Below are 14,555 nucleotides of genomic sequence, written 5' to 3' on the forward strand. Positions count from 1 at the left end.
GTAACCAGGGTAAACATCGGGTAACCAAGGTGGTTACCCGATATGTACCTTCGTTACCAGCCTCCGCCGCTCTCACGCTGCCAGTGCCGGCTCCCTGCTCTCTGCACATGTAGCTGCAGTACACATCGGGTTAATTAACCCAATGTGTACTGTAGCTAGGAGTGCAGGGAGCCAGCGCTAAGCGGTGTGTGCGGCTCCCTGCTCTCTGCACATGTAGCTGCAGTACACATCGGGTAATTAACTGACGTCGCTGTCGCTATGTGTGAACCCAACCTAAGAGTTTCTTGGGCTTCCTACAATTTTGTGATAGCTAATGTGTACTTTCCCAACAATGACCAGCAGGGGTTCGGAGCCAGATGTCGGACATTACTGGAGGACTTTGCAGGTCCCCTTCCTGTGATACTCGGTGGCGACTTCAATTTGCCAATGGATCCATCCATGGATGTCTCCTCAGGTAAGTCCTCATATCCTCACTCCTCTATACATAAAGTTAAAAGACAGCTGCAGGGCCTGAAGCTGGTGGACGCTTGGAGGGTTCTTCACCCAGGCACGAGAGACTACACCTACTACTCCATGCCACACCGACTTTACAGCAAGATTGACTATTTCTTCATATCCCAGACGCTCCTAGATTTCTACTTAAACACAAAGATAGGCTCCATCCTTTGGTCTGACCACGCCCCATATATCTTTCCATACAACTTAGCAAAGCAGAAAGGTCAGGATTCACATGGCGCCTCAATGAGAACTTATTGCAGGATACGTTATGCTTGGCAGACGTGACCCAGACAATCTCAAGCTTCACACTGGATCACATGGCTGACCAATCTGCCCCATCCATGAAGTGGGAGGCATTAAAATGTGTCTTGAGAGGAGTCCTCATAAAACATGGCTGTCGGCTTAAAAAGGAAAGAATGGAGGAGATCAAAACGCTTTCTTCCCAGATCTCTGACCTAGAATCCGCCCACAAACGCACAAATACGCAGGACATATTTGGTCAATTATCTACAGCCAGGCAGAAACTGCTGTCCATCTTAGACCAGAGAACACGATGCTGGAGGGAAAGACTTAAGGGCAAGTTCTACCAGTATGGGAATAGGAGCGGCAGGTTTCTGTCCAGAGCACTACACCCACGCAACTTGGCTACTCACGTACCATTCATAAATGATAAACAGGGGAAAAAATCCAGAACATAAAGGGGATATTACAATGCTTTAGGGAATATTATCAAAATTTATACAATATTAAGGGTCATTTTTCTGACCTCCCTAAACAACAATTAGTAGAAAAAATAAAAACGTATATTCGCTCTACTAAATTAACAGAGGTGGACCCAATAATAACCACAGGCCTAGAGGAGGATTTCTCATTAGAGGAGGTAACAGATGTCATTAAAGATTGGGAAAAGCCCAGGGCCTGATGGGTTTACAGCGGGTTTCTATAAGCGCTTTATTGACCAATTGAGCCCCCAATTTTTGTCCACTTGTAATTACGTATCCAATGGCGGATCCTTCCCGAAACAAGCGCTGGCAGCCCACATAATTGTCCTCCCCAAGCAAGGTAAAGACCCCTCCCAGTGCGGGAGCTATAGACCAATATTATTGATCAATATAGATATTAAAATGTATGCCAAGCTCATTTCAAATAGACTGCAGCCACTTCTTTCCTGTCTGATTAGGACTGATCAAGTAGGATTTGTTAGAGGATGAGAATCAAGAGATAACACAATACGTGCAATATCCCTGATTGATAGAGTGCGGAGGACTGGATTACCCACGTGCATCCTGTCGGTGGACGCAGAAAAGGCCTTTGACAGGGTGCACTGGGAGTTCATGTTTTAGGTCCGTGAGGCGGCAGGTCTGCAGCCAACAATGCTACATAGGATCTCGGCTTTATATACGAACCCCTCTGCTCAGATTAAGGTTAACGGGGGTATTTCCCATTCCTTTGACATCAAGAACGGAACGCGGCAGGGGTGCCCGTTGTCCCCCCTGCTCTATGTTCTCACAATGGAACACTTGGCTGTGGCAATAAGGTCCAACCAATCAATTAAAGGGGTCCCGGCTCCGCGCAGGGAGGATAAACTAGCTCTCTTCGCCGACGACTTGATGCTGTTCATAACAAATCCAGTGACGAGCCTACCGAACATTATGTTGGAACTTCACAGATTTGGCTCTCTGAGCAATTTTAAAATGAACATGCACAAGTCGGAGGCGCTTAATATTTCCCTTACACACCAGGTGATCGATCAGCTTCGAGCGTCGTTCCCCTTTAGGTGGCAAGGGAAATCATTGTCATATCTTGGCATTGACTTGACTGCTGATGTCTCGTCCTTGCACGGAGCTAATATCCTTAAGTTTTGGGGAAGATAGAGGCGGATCTCCTGAAATGGAATAACCTGCCAATATCCTGGTTAGGCAGGATAAATGCCATAAAGATGGATATTCTGCCTCGCCTGTTATATTTTTTCCAGGCAATTCCCATACCCTTGCCAGCTTCCCTTTTTTCACGATTAAAAACGGCCATAACCAGATTCATCTGGGCACACAGACGCCCTCGGCTGGCCTGTAGAGTCCTGAACAAGCCTAGACTTGCAGAGAGGGGGGGGGGCAGGCCTTCCAGACCTCAAAAAATATCACCTTGCTTCATTGGGAACATGCCTTCTGGATCTCTACCATAACAAACCCTCTAAGCGCTGGGTGGAGGTGGAGATATCTCAAACAGACTGCCCCCCTCTCGTAGCGTTGTGGTCGCCAGTCCCTTCACACCCGTGCACTCAGGCCAGGCCATTCCTCGTAAAGAGCTTGTCCTCATTTCTCAGGAGTTCTAACGCACTCCTGGGCATTTCCACTATACCTGGACCACTGACACCTTTACACAATAATTCTCTACTCCTGACAGATTTAACAGGCAACATATTTCTTCACATGTCCAGAGGCATGGTGTCCATAATAAGGGATCTAGTGTCCAATCTGGGTATGAGGCCCCTTCATTCTTTCTTTCCTGACAACCGCACTCCCGCAGGAGCTTGGTTTGGTTATGAGCAATTGAAGAGCTTTATTAACTCCCTTTCACCACAAACTAACTTTTATAGGCCCTTGACGCCCTTTGAGTCTCTGTGTCTGGGGGGAGAGCCTCTGGAACACACCATTGCCCTGCTATACAAAATGTTCCAGATTGAGTTGTCTGGATGGGAGGATGATGCCCCTTTCTTCTTGAAATGGGAGGTGGATTTGGGGTGACTCCTCACGCGTGAGGAACGCTCAAAAATATTACTCTTTACCCACAAGTCGTCGCTGGATGTAGCGTCACAGGAACGGGGCTACAAAATAGTTTCTAGGTGGTATCACTGCCCCTCCAGAATTCATTCCATGTTCCCATCTGTCTCTGAAGAATGCTGGAGATGCTCAAACAATAGAGGCTCATACATCCACATGTGGTGGTCTTGTCCGCTCATACAATATTTTTGGCTAGACGTGTTTGCCCTTCTGAATAAAGTGTCATCCACTAGGTTTGAGCCGACGCCGGAACTGGTTCTTCTATCCTTAAGCAATATCTCGATCGCCAACTTCAAGAGAAGCCTGTTAAGGCATTTTTTGATGGGGGCAAGGAGATTAATCCCAAGGTACTGGAGGCAGACCAAAGTGCCCTCGCGGGCTGAACTGGTGACCGAGATGAACCAGATCTATAGGATGGAGGAGCTGGTCGGCCAGGCGTCTGACTAAGGGGAGCGAGTGTTCAGGCTGTGGGCGCCATGGATTATGTATAGAGAGACACCAGACCTGGTACTATGGCTTCAAGCTTCAGTTGGGGGCGTGAGACCTGTGTGATTGTCCATTCCACAAAGCAAAAGTGCCGGGGGCTGCACACGACCCAGACGAGACATCTTCTTTGTACTTCTTTTCTTTTCCCTCTCCCCCTACATTTCCTCTTTTCTCATATTTCTTTCCTCTTTGTACATTTTATGTTATGTTTACATTGTTAGAAAGGATTGTCATCTCAGGGACTTTGTGCATCTACGTTGCCTACCATTTCTAAACGAGGCTTTATAAATTTTTGTATGGGGGTCGGATTGTTGGTCACCCAGTGGGCATCATCTCCAAAGCAAAGCTATTACATGGGTGATGATGGTCTGACCTGAAGTTTGTAATCAAAGGAATTATTATGCAAGTAGAAAAGTGTTGTATTACTTATTACCTCCAAGATTTGAGTTATTCTACTGTATATCATATGTTGCCTATCCTATAACTTGTCAACATGTTCTTTATTCGAATAAAATCTGATTTACACAAAAAATAAATAAAAATATATGTTTTCCTCTTAAATGTTGGATTAGCCCTATATTTTTTAATTTAACAAGGTATAGCACAAGAAAAGTGACCCCACAATTTCTTACCCCATTTCTTCTTGAAGTTGAACATAGCACCTCATGGCGAAGAATTCTATGAGGATCTGCAAAAAAGAATTGTTGCTCTATATAAAGATGGCCTAGGCTATAAGAAGATTGTCAACACCCTGAAACTGAGCTGCAGCACGGTGACCAAGACCATACAGAGGTTTAACATGACATGCCATGGTCCACTAAGGAAGTTGTGTGCATACACTCAGCATCATATCCAGAGGTTGTCTTTTCAAAATAGACGTATGAGTGCTGCCAGCATTGCTGCAGGGATTACAGCGGTGGTTTAGTCTGTGAATGTTCAGACCATACACCACACCACACACTGCATCAAATTGGTCTGCATGGCTGTCAAAGGAGAAGAAAATCCTCTTCTATAGATGATGCACAAGGAAGCCCGCAAACAGTTTGCTGAAGACAAGCAGACTAAGGGGTGCTTCACACACAGCGAGATTGCTGCTGAGATCGCTGCTGAGTCACGGTTTTTTGTGACGCAGCAGTGACCTCATTAGCGATCTCGCTGTGTGTGACACTGAGCAGCGATCTGGCCCCTGCTGTGAGATCGCTGCTCATTACACACAGCCCTGGTTCGTTTTTTTATTGTTGCTCTCCCGCTGTGACGCACAGATCGCTGTGTGTGACAGCGAGAGAGCGACGAAATGAAGCGAGCAGAGAGCAGGAGCCGGCATCTGGCAGCTGCGGTAAGCTGTAACCAGGATAAACATCGGGTAACCAAGGTGGTTACCCGATATTTACCTTCGTTACCAGCCTCCGCCGCTCTCACGCTGCCTGTGCTGCTGGCTCCTGCTCTCTGCACATGTAGCTGCAGTACACATCGGGTTAATTAACCAGATGTGTACTGTAGCTAGGAGAGCAGGGAGCCAGCGCTAAGCGGTGTGCGCGGCTCCCTGCTCTCTGCAAATGTAGCTGCAGTACACATCAGGTAATTAACCTGATGTGTACTGTAGCTAGGAGAGCAGGGAGCCTGCGCTAAGCAGTGTGCTCAGCTCCCTGCTCTCTGCACATGTAGCGATGTTATGATCGCTGCTGCGTCGCTGTGTTTGACAGCTAAGCAGCGATCATAACAGCGACATACAAGGTCGCTGTTGCATCACAGAAAAATGGTGACGTAACAGCGACGTCGTTGTTGCTGTCGCTATGTGTGAACCCAGCAAGGACATGGATTACTGGAACCATATCCTGTTTCTGATGAGACCAAGATAAACTTATTCAGTTCAGATGGTGTAAAGTGTGTGTGGTGGCAACCAGGTGAGGATGACAAAGACAAGTGTGTCTTGCCTACAGTCAAGCATGGTGGTGGGAGTGTCATGGTTTGGTGCTGCATGAGTACTGTCAGCTGTGGGTAGCTACAGTTCATTGAGGGAACCATGAATCCCAACATGTACTGTGAAATACTGAAGCAGAGCAGAGCATGATCCCCTCCCTTCAGAAAGTGGGCCACAGAGCAGTATTCCAACATGATAACAACCCCAAACACACCTCCAAGATGACCACTGCCTTGCTAAAGAAACTGAGGATCCAGGCGATGGACTGACCATGAAGTGTTCGCCCTCGTCGGGTAAATTACCAGGATGTTTGAAGCTACTTCCCGGCCTAGGGTCCACATACCCCTCCGTGCCCTAGCCCCTGCACGGAGATGGCTCAAGGTCGCCGGCTGCCCTACTCGGCAGTTCCGTGCCCCTTGACACAATCCCCTGCAACTGGGGTTCCAGCTCCTACCAGGGCCAGACCAACGTCTGCCACCTAGTAACTGAGGAGCCCAGCTCCTATCCTCCTCCAACTAACTTGTGACCTCTCCTCACAAGAGTCACCACTCAACTGACTACTCCTGACACTCCTGACCATCCCTAACCAACCTCCCAAGTGGGCGGCCCTATTCCCTTCAGGCTACCCATTGGTGTGTCTGGTGGGTGTGGTGCAGAGTGTATCTAGGATTTTGATTAGCTTGTTCTTAGCAATACCAAAGGCCAGGGACCCGTAACCAAGGAGGAGATGGACACCATGCAGAAGGGCAGATTGCACAATGTCCTGTGACAACCTGATAGGCCAGGGCGTCACATCTGCAGATTAATTTCTCAGCTCAGTTATGTCATGTGGAATCTACTGCACAGGTGCTCCCTCGTCCAAGGTTAATGGCACTTGTCTGAAATTTTGGCCAGAGGAGGCAGGTCACTGAAAAAGAAGGGATGTGTAAGTCAAAAACCAGAAGCAGGCGGAGGGGCCAGGGAATATTCAGACTGACAGAAGAAGACCAAGTGTATCTGTAACACTGGTTGGTGTGGACCCATTGTGCCTCAGGCCAGGCTTACTCAGTAGGGGTCTAATTAAGCAGCTGCCTAATCTTCACTAGATCCTCTGGTGGTAAGATTAAGTTTGAGCTGCCGGTAGCTGTCAGGTACCACTCGCAGGGCAGTCGCCGGGACTGCAGCGGCTGACCGACGGGTCAAGGCAGATTTATGACATACAGGAGGGCTAGACAGCAGCATAGCCAGATAGTCTGAGGTCAGGACATGCAGCACAGGGTCATAATACAATCTAGGATTAGGTGCGAAGAGATCAGACAGGACAGATAAACAAGCCGGGAAGGTAACAGGAGGAACAACACTAGAATCACCTTGGGGGAAACTTGACAGAAAACTGAACAAGGAGCTAGATCAGGTGAGCAGTAATTAGTGAAGCTGCCTCATAAAGAACCCACTGGAAGGAGATTGGACACGGCGGGAGAACTTGGGCGACCTCAGTTTGTGGGGAGGTGCCCACCAGCTGCACGAGACACGGGCGTTACAGCAGTGTCCAGACCCACTGGACTTGTGCCTCATTAGTACATAACTCCAATAGGTGATACTGAAGAACAAGAACACGGATTTCTTAAAAAAAAAAAAAAGCAAAGGTATCAATTTAATCTTCATTAAACCACAATTACAGCCATGTATTTATCTACAATCCAAAATCCTGCTGACAATTCCTCTTTACGTGATTTATCCAGATAGTTCTGAAATCAGACAATTGTGGTGTATCTTTTACTTCCATAATTACTTCGGAAGGCTCCTTCCCTTCTTCATTTACTGTTTCTTCTAGGCTGACTACATTAAGTTAACATAAAGGATGACAAGAAGGCAAAGTAATCTGTTCTACAGAGACTGATAGTGTGGTGTGCAACTTCCCCTAGGCACGTCTGGAAAAGTTTTTATTCCTACTTAGTGTTAAGATCAAAAGCCAATGTGACATCTGTAGAAAATTAAACTGGTCCCCTGCCATCCTTCACGAGCTGGGAACACTTGGGCTATGTTCTGCTGCCTCTCTGTCTTATACAGAAATGCTGAAAATAAGGCCAATGTCACATTCTCGTATACGGGATTGGTCTCGCTTACACATTTAATGGCATGGCTTTTCAGATATTCTCTCGTGTCATACATCATTATACTGGGCAAGAGTAGGCATATTACTGTAAAATTCTTTGGAAAATATTTGGCAGGGATACCATCCTCACACACAGGATAATAGAATGGAAATGTCATTTTACAAGTTTCTCTATTAGCTGCATTTTATATTGTGTATGACAAGAACATTTCCTGAGTAATAATGTCATAATTAAATTGGTATTTGAGGCGCAAAAGAACATTGAGGCTGTGTGAGTCATGTACAAACTCCTTTTTCCGGACAACACATTCATTCACTAAAACTTTGCTATATGTGCATTTTTCAGAATTACGGTAAAATATATTAGTAAATTTAATTCATTTTCATTTGCAAATGTAACGCATCACTGCTCTGTCCCGCTTCCTTCTCCCAGCCGCTCAGCGGAGGCGTCTGTCCCAAGTCCTGATGCCAACTCACAGGGCCTGCACACGCCATGCAGGTCTCCTGGTAGCGCTGTAGGGCATGCACATTTTCTTTTAAAAGGCCAGCGCACTCTACCCCAGAAGTACCAGCGCACCCTATCCCAGAAGTGCCCTAGGTACTTAAGGTAATCCCAATGGGATGCCAAACTTGGACCAATCCTTTAATACTCTTAACATAAATACAAATGATGTAACCCTTAACGTGTCAGATGGCACAATACTTTATTTACATAGCCATGTATCACATAAGTTTACAAGTTATGCATTGTTGCATGTGTACAGGATCATAACTAATAATAGCACAAGAATACATCACCAAAACCACCAGCAGTATAAAAATACATCACTATATCCCCATCAGCACAGAAACACAGCATGACAACCCTCAATAGTACATAAATACATAATGAAAACCACCAGTAGTACAGAAAAACAACATCACAACCCTTATCAGTTCATCAATAAATCATAAGAACCACCATCATCACATGGATACATCACGAGGACCACCATCAGTACAGAAATACATCACTAGAACACAATTTGTACAAAAACTTAAGGCATCCTTCCCGTATGGGAGGTACCTGGACAACATGGTCTATTCCTAGAGACACGTTGCTAGTTGTAAGGTCCTGTTTGCTGTATCCATAGCTGGGTTTGCTTACACATATATGTGTCCTAGAAATCACTGCACCTGCTGTACCATCCGTGACGGCCGTACCAGCTGAGCCTGCTGCACCTATCAGTACCTGCTGCCCCAGCAGTATCAGCTATACTTGCCGTATCAGCCAAATCCTTCATACCTGCTGGCCTGGGCCCAGCCATCCAGTATGCATCAGACATCTTGGCTGCACCTGTCTGTTCCAGAGACTGTTCCTGCTTGCATCTGTGCCAATTCCCTACCCCTGGGTTCAGCTGTCGCAGTACCATGTCTCCCTGAGTAGCACCTGGTGGCTACCTTGCAGCACAAGTATATGCTCACCATCAGAGTCACTAGTGAATACGAGGTAGTCAGTTACACCCCTCAGGTCGAGGCAGTGCTGCTGCCCAGTGGGTCCACTCCTGCTTGCACCCACAAGCATAGCACAAAAAAACACTCTTCTACATATTTTCAAAACAGGTCAGGTTCAGTTATGAAATGAGCCATTTATTACTGATTTTGACCTCCTGATTTCAAATATGGCTATTCAAATTTTTAGTTGTCTCTTGTTTCTATCATATCAAAGAGTTTTCTTTTTAGTGCTACATATAATTAATGCATAAAAAGTTTCAGTACTTTGAAACATTATTAATTCTGCAAAAATAAAGATGCAGAATATTTTGTTATGCCAATTTCCTAATATTTATAGGAAATTTACTGGTAGCAACAATTCAAATAACTAAAACCTGTTGAAACGTTATTGCGAACTATAAACAGTTACAGAAATTGCCCTACAAAATTTATTCCTTATTCAGTGACAACAATTTTTGCTTGTCTCTTGTACTCCTGCATTGGATCATCTCTTAAAATTGCCCAACTCTAATCTGCAAGCATTGATGGATTCCATTTTCCTTGATATCTTTTCTTCATATTTTGGTGAAATCTTTCACTGTGCTCATTGATCACTGATCCGAACTGACTACCACCAAACTGGTAAAAAGTGTAAATTTGAATGTAAGACATGAATTTTTAAGGATATTGTTAGGGCCAGGTGGACGGGCAGACCCAGGAGGTGGATCCACTGGGCCGAACACCTTACTGAAGGCAAGGGGTCCGGTAGCCGGAGCACTACAGGTAGCAGGACAGTCCGTTCAAAAGAGTGGAATGTAGAAGTCCCTGGGACCACGGAGTCACTGAAGGTAGTCCGGGTGACGGAGCTCAGGTTCGGAGGCCGAGATGTTGTCAGGCAGAGTCCGGAACCGATGGAGCGAGAGGACGGATCACCACAGGGATCAGAGATGGTACGGACTGACGGGATGGCAGATAGTCAGCGTTCGGGGTTCGGGAAGCGGCAGGACCGGATGGCGAGGCAGGAGCTGCTCTAGAAGAGAGATAGGTAAGTATACCACAGACACAAGGAGACTTGACTCCTAGCTTAGGAAACACAAAGAACAGGCCCCGCCCACTTGGACATTAAACCCCTTTATACCCTGTACCTGTGTGTTCAATATCCTGTCAGTGGACGCTGGCCCTTTAAGAGAGGGTCAATGACCGCGCGTGCGCCCTAATGCGCATGCGCAAGGCCCGGGTGCCAGAAGCCAGGGCAGGAAGCGGTGAATAGGAAGCAGGGGAGCCGGCCTGGAGCAGAGCTGCCGACGGGCGCCGGGAGCGGGGACCGGGCCGCCTGGGGACTGCAGGTGATGGGGGCTGGAGACTGTGGAGCCGGGGACGCCTAAGAGAGGAGCCGGGGAGCGAAGCAGGGAAGCCGGGGAGCGTGGCAGGTGAGCCGGGGAGCAGGGCAGGGGACCCGGGGAGCGTGACAGATATGTTACAGCCAATCTAATATATAAAGCTGTGTGTGTGTGTGTGTGTGTGTATATGTATCTCCGGAATTGGCATCTGCACCGTCACAGCTGTTGCCACAAAATTTTGCACACTCACACATCTGGACCCCGAGAGCGTCATAGGCTATGTTGTGAGGCGAAATTTTAACCCTGTGCGTTCCAATTTACCAATCAATTTTGCTCCTATCTACATAATGGGGGAAAAAGTGAAACGAAAAGTGTATCCGCACCGTCGTATTTACAATCACAAAAGTTTGCACAGACACCTCATGTGACCCAGGGAACGTCGTACACTATGTTTTGACAGGAAAATGTAACCCCGCACTTTACAGTTACTCTCCAAAATACATGCCTTCATTAAAGTAAATGGAGCCTGGTTCTACAGGTTATTAGTAGGAGCTGTGAGTGGTTGCTATAGGAACAAGCGACATTCATAGTATAAGAAGCTTATATGTGAGGTAATAAGATGTCGGTGGGAAGATGGATAGAGAGAGACAGAGAGAGACAGAGAGAAAGACAGACAAAGACAGACAGGGAAAGAGAGAGCGATAGAGACAGACAGGTAAAGTGACAGACAGAGACAAACGATGAAAGAGACAGACAGAGACAGATGGGGAAAGAGACAGATGGGGAAAGAGACAGACGGGGAAAGAGACAGATGGGGAAAGAGACAGATAGGGAAAGAGACAGACAGACATGCAGACATGGACAGAGACAGGCAGACAGGGAAGGAGGAGACAGCCAGAGAGACAGACAAAGATAGATGGGGAAAGACACAGGCCTTGATCGAGACGCGGAAACAAACAGAGAAATAGAGACAAAGACAGGCAGACAGGGAAGGAGACAGTCAGGAAAAGACACAGACAAAGAGATGGGGAAAGAGACAGACCTGGGAAAGAGACAGATCTGGGAAAGAGGTGGACCTGGGAAAGAGGCAGACGGGGAAAGAGGCAGACGGGGAATGAGGCAGACGGGGAAAGAGGCGGATGGGGAAAGAGGCAGACGAGGAAAGAGGCAGACGAGGAAAGAGGCAGACAGAGAAAGACGGGGAAAGAGACAGATCTGGAAAGAGACAGATCTGGAAAGAGACAGATGGAGCACATTACTTGGTCAATTTAGTTAAATCTGTGTGGAATATCTGTGGTGTTAAAATATATGTTGTGAAATGCTTCTATTAGCTTAGTTTTTGCCTTTTAATAATTACATTTATATCTTTTTGTTTTGTGGTTTTTGTGTGCAGAATACATTTTTGTTAATACATTCTATTTTGTTAACAACAGTTATTAACCCGGGCGAAGCCGGATAGTACAGCTAATGTCCTTATATATTATGAGAAGATTTTCCTCCAATTCTTCATAGTTATCTGCTCTTGAGTTTCCCCAAAATTAGTTACCACTAAGGTTAATGCTATCCATGCAGCCTTTTCCTTGCCCTGCAACAAATGGAGAAATTCCTCATGTTGAAGAAGCTTACGAATCTGAGGTCTAATAAAGACTCCTTCTTTATCTTTGTTTCACTCAACCTTCTAAACTTTTCAATGAGATACTTGAAGAATGCTTTTGTATTTTTAGCCATTGCCTTTACAAAGTTGTTCATTAGGCCCAACTTAATATGATATGGTGGTAACAAAATTTTATGTGAGTCGAATGCTTGGATGCAGGACATTTTTCCTCCCTGACTGAAGTGAATGTTGGAGAGGCCAGTCTCTCTTGTTGTAGAGATATTATCTTGCATGATTATCCCACTCATACAGAAAGCAGCAGTAGTTTGTGTATCCACCCTGGAGACAAAGTAAGAAGGCAAACACCTTAAGTCACCACAAAGTGGCCACAATTGTTGGTCATAGTTCAGGCACCTCAACAGCTGTTTCATATCATAGGTTTTTTCATGTGGACTGCATAATCAACTGGAATTTTAGTTCACACATTGCTGTTATACAGCAAGACGACTTTTAGGCTTCTTTTGAACGAATTGATGAAGAAGCTGCATTCTTCTGGATTATGACCTATCTTTAGTGCTTTCTTTGTTGTTGTTGCATGCCACAAAATGGCCCTCAATGAAGAAGTATTTGTCCAGATCTTGCAGAACAATGAAATCTAAACTTCGCCTTCTAGGAGATTCCACTGTGGTAGCCTGGAACCTAAGAGCTCAGCTTTACTCTTGGGCATATCCAAATCTCTAAGAAGATCATTAAGTTCACTTTCTTATAAGGTGCGGTTCAGTTGAGGTTGTTGACAGAAAGTCTGGGTCATAAGAGGAAGATGCTTCATGACACCAAGTGCCCTCTTCTTCCTCACTTGACTAGACTGAAAATGTTTCTAGTGCTTTGGACCCTACAGTTCTTTTTTATGTGGTACTTGACGTATTGCAGGTGGAAGGTTTGGATACTCTAAGGTCCACGTCTTCCTTGAAACTCCTTTCCTGGTGGAAGGCACCATGAAGAAATAGCGATTGGTAATTGATCTTGGCTCTCTCAAGATCACTTGGATCACTTGAATCTTGGCTCTCTCAAGATCACTTGGACTGCAAAAAGCATAGATTGCCTCTTCCCATGCAACCAATGTGTAGATGTCACGCACATCTATTGCAGCATGTGTGGAGGCCAACTCTCATCCTGATCTGCTATTCTGCAGCCAAAATACAGGTTGTATGTTTTTTTTTTATCTTGTTAGAGAAGTTTCGCCTTTGTGACGCAAAAGTGACTTCTCCGCATATGTAGCAAAAAATATCTACTTTGTTAATGCAAGAACAAGGCATACTGTATATGAAAAAAACATATAGAAACATGTAACTATGCTAAAAAACTAAGCTAAGATATCCTAAAACTGTATACCTTACACAGAGAGCATTTATAAAAGTAGGTGAAGAAACTGTAAGTAGGATTACATCATCGATGCGGAGTTGGCAATCTTTGATTGGTCATCCCAAATTGATAGACTACTGAAGGCTCAATAGACTAAAAAGATGATGTAATAGACTAAATACTAACAATGCAATAGTGATAATGAAATAATAAACAATTTTTCTATAAGCCTGAAGGAAAGGTGTCATAAGTAATTACAACCTCGTCTGGACCCAGAAAATTAGAGCCAATCAGCAAATTTATGCATCATATTCGTTTTCAGAACCACAAAATTAGTTGAGTTCAACTTTTTTCCTCTCTAAACCAATTTGGCTGTAGACCAGTGCCACTGAAGAACTTTTTGTCTCTTTACATCTACTTTTAATATTCCTTTATGCTGCTACATCAGTGTGTGGAACTCTCGAGAACCACCGTGGTACCCATGGATTGCCCAGGACACATTGAGGATTTTTTTGGACTGGATGGGCTACAAATGAAAACCACATGATCATACAAATAACAACAGCTGGAGAGTAAATCAGCCCAGTTTGTTTTTATTTATAATTACTCAAGAAGGTTAGTTCTTTATACTTCTACCGACAGCATAAATCAAGCTACTTAGAGGAATGAGACAGATCATGAACTGAATTGGAAAATCAAAGTACCTTGACTACAGATCTAACTGGAACTGACCCAACATAAACAGCTATCTTATTAACGAACATGTGCGTTGGTTTGAATATGTTTAGTATTTTCTTTAAGCCATTTCCTTCATAAGTCATTAGCCATGTACGTGTTTGATCACTAGCAGACATGACATAACACATAAACTATACAGCAGCATATATGGAAAAACCCAGAAATGCATTTCATAGGTTGCATACGATATAACTTTAAACTGACTGAAGAATGTTTTCAAATCCAAAAGACTACTGTGCCACTAATCAAAAGGGATGTCTGGTATAGT

This window comes from Anomaloglossus baeobatrachus, chromosome 1, assembly GCF_048569485.1.
Source record: "Anomaloglossus baeobatrachus isolate aAnoBae1 chromosome 1, aAnoBae1.hap1, whole genome shotgun sequence".
NCBI lineage: Eukaryota > Metazoa > Chordata > Amphibia > Anura > Aromobatidae > Anomaloglossus > Anomaloglossus baeobatrachus.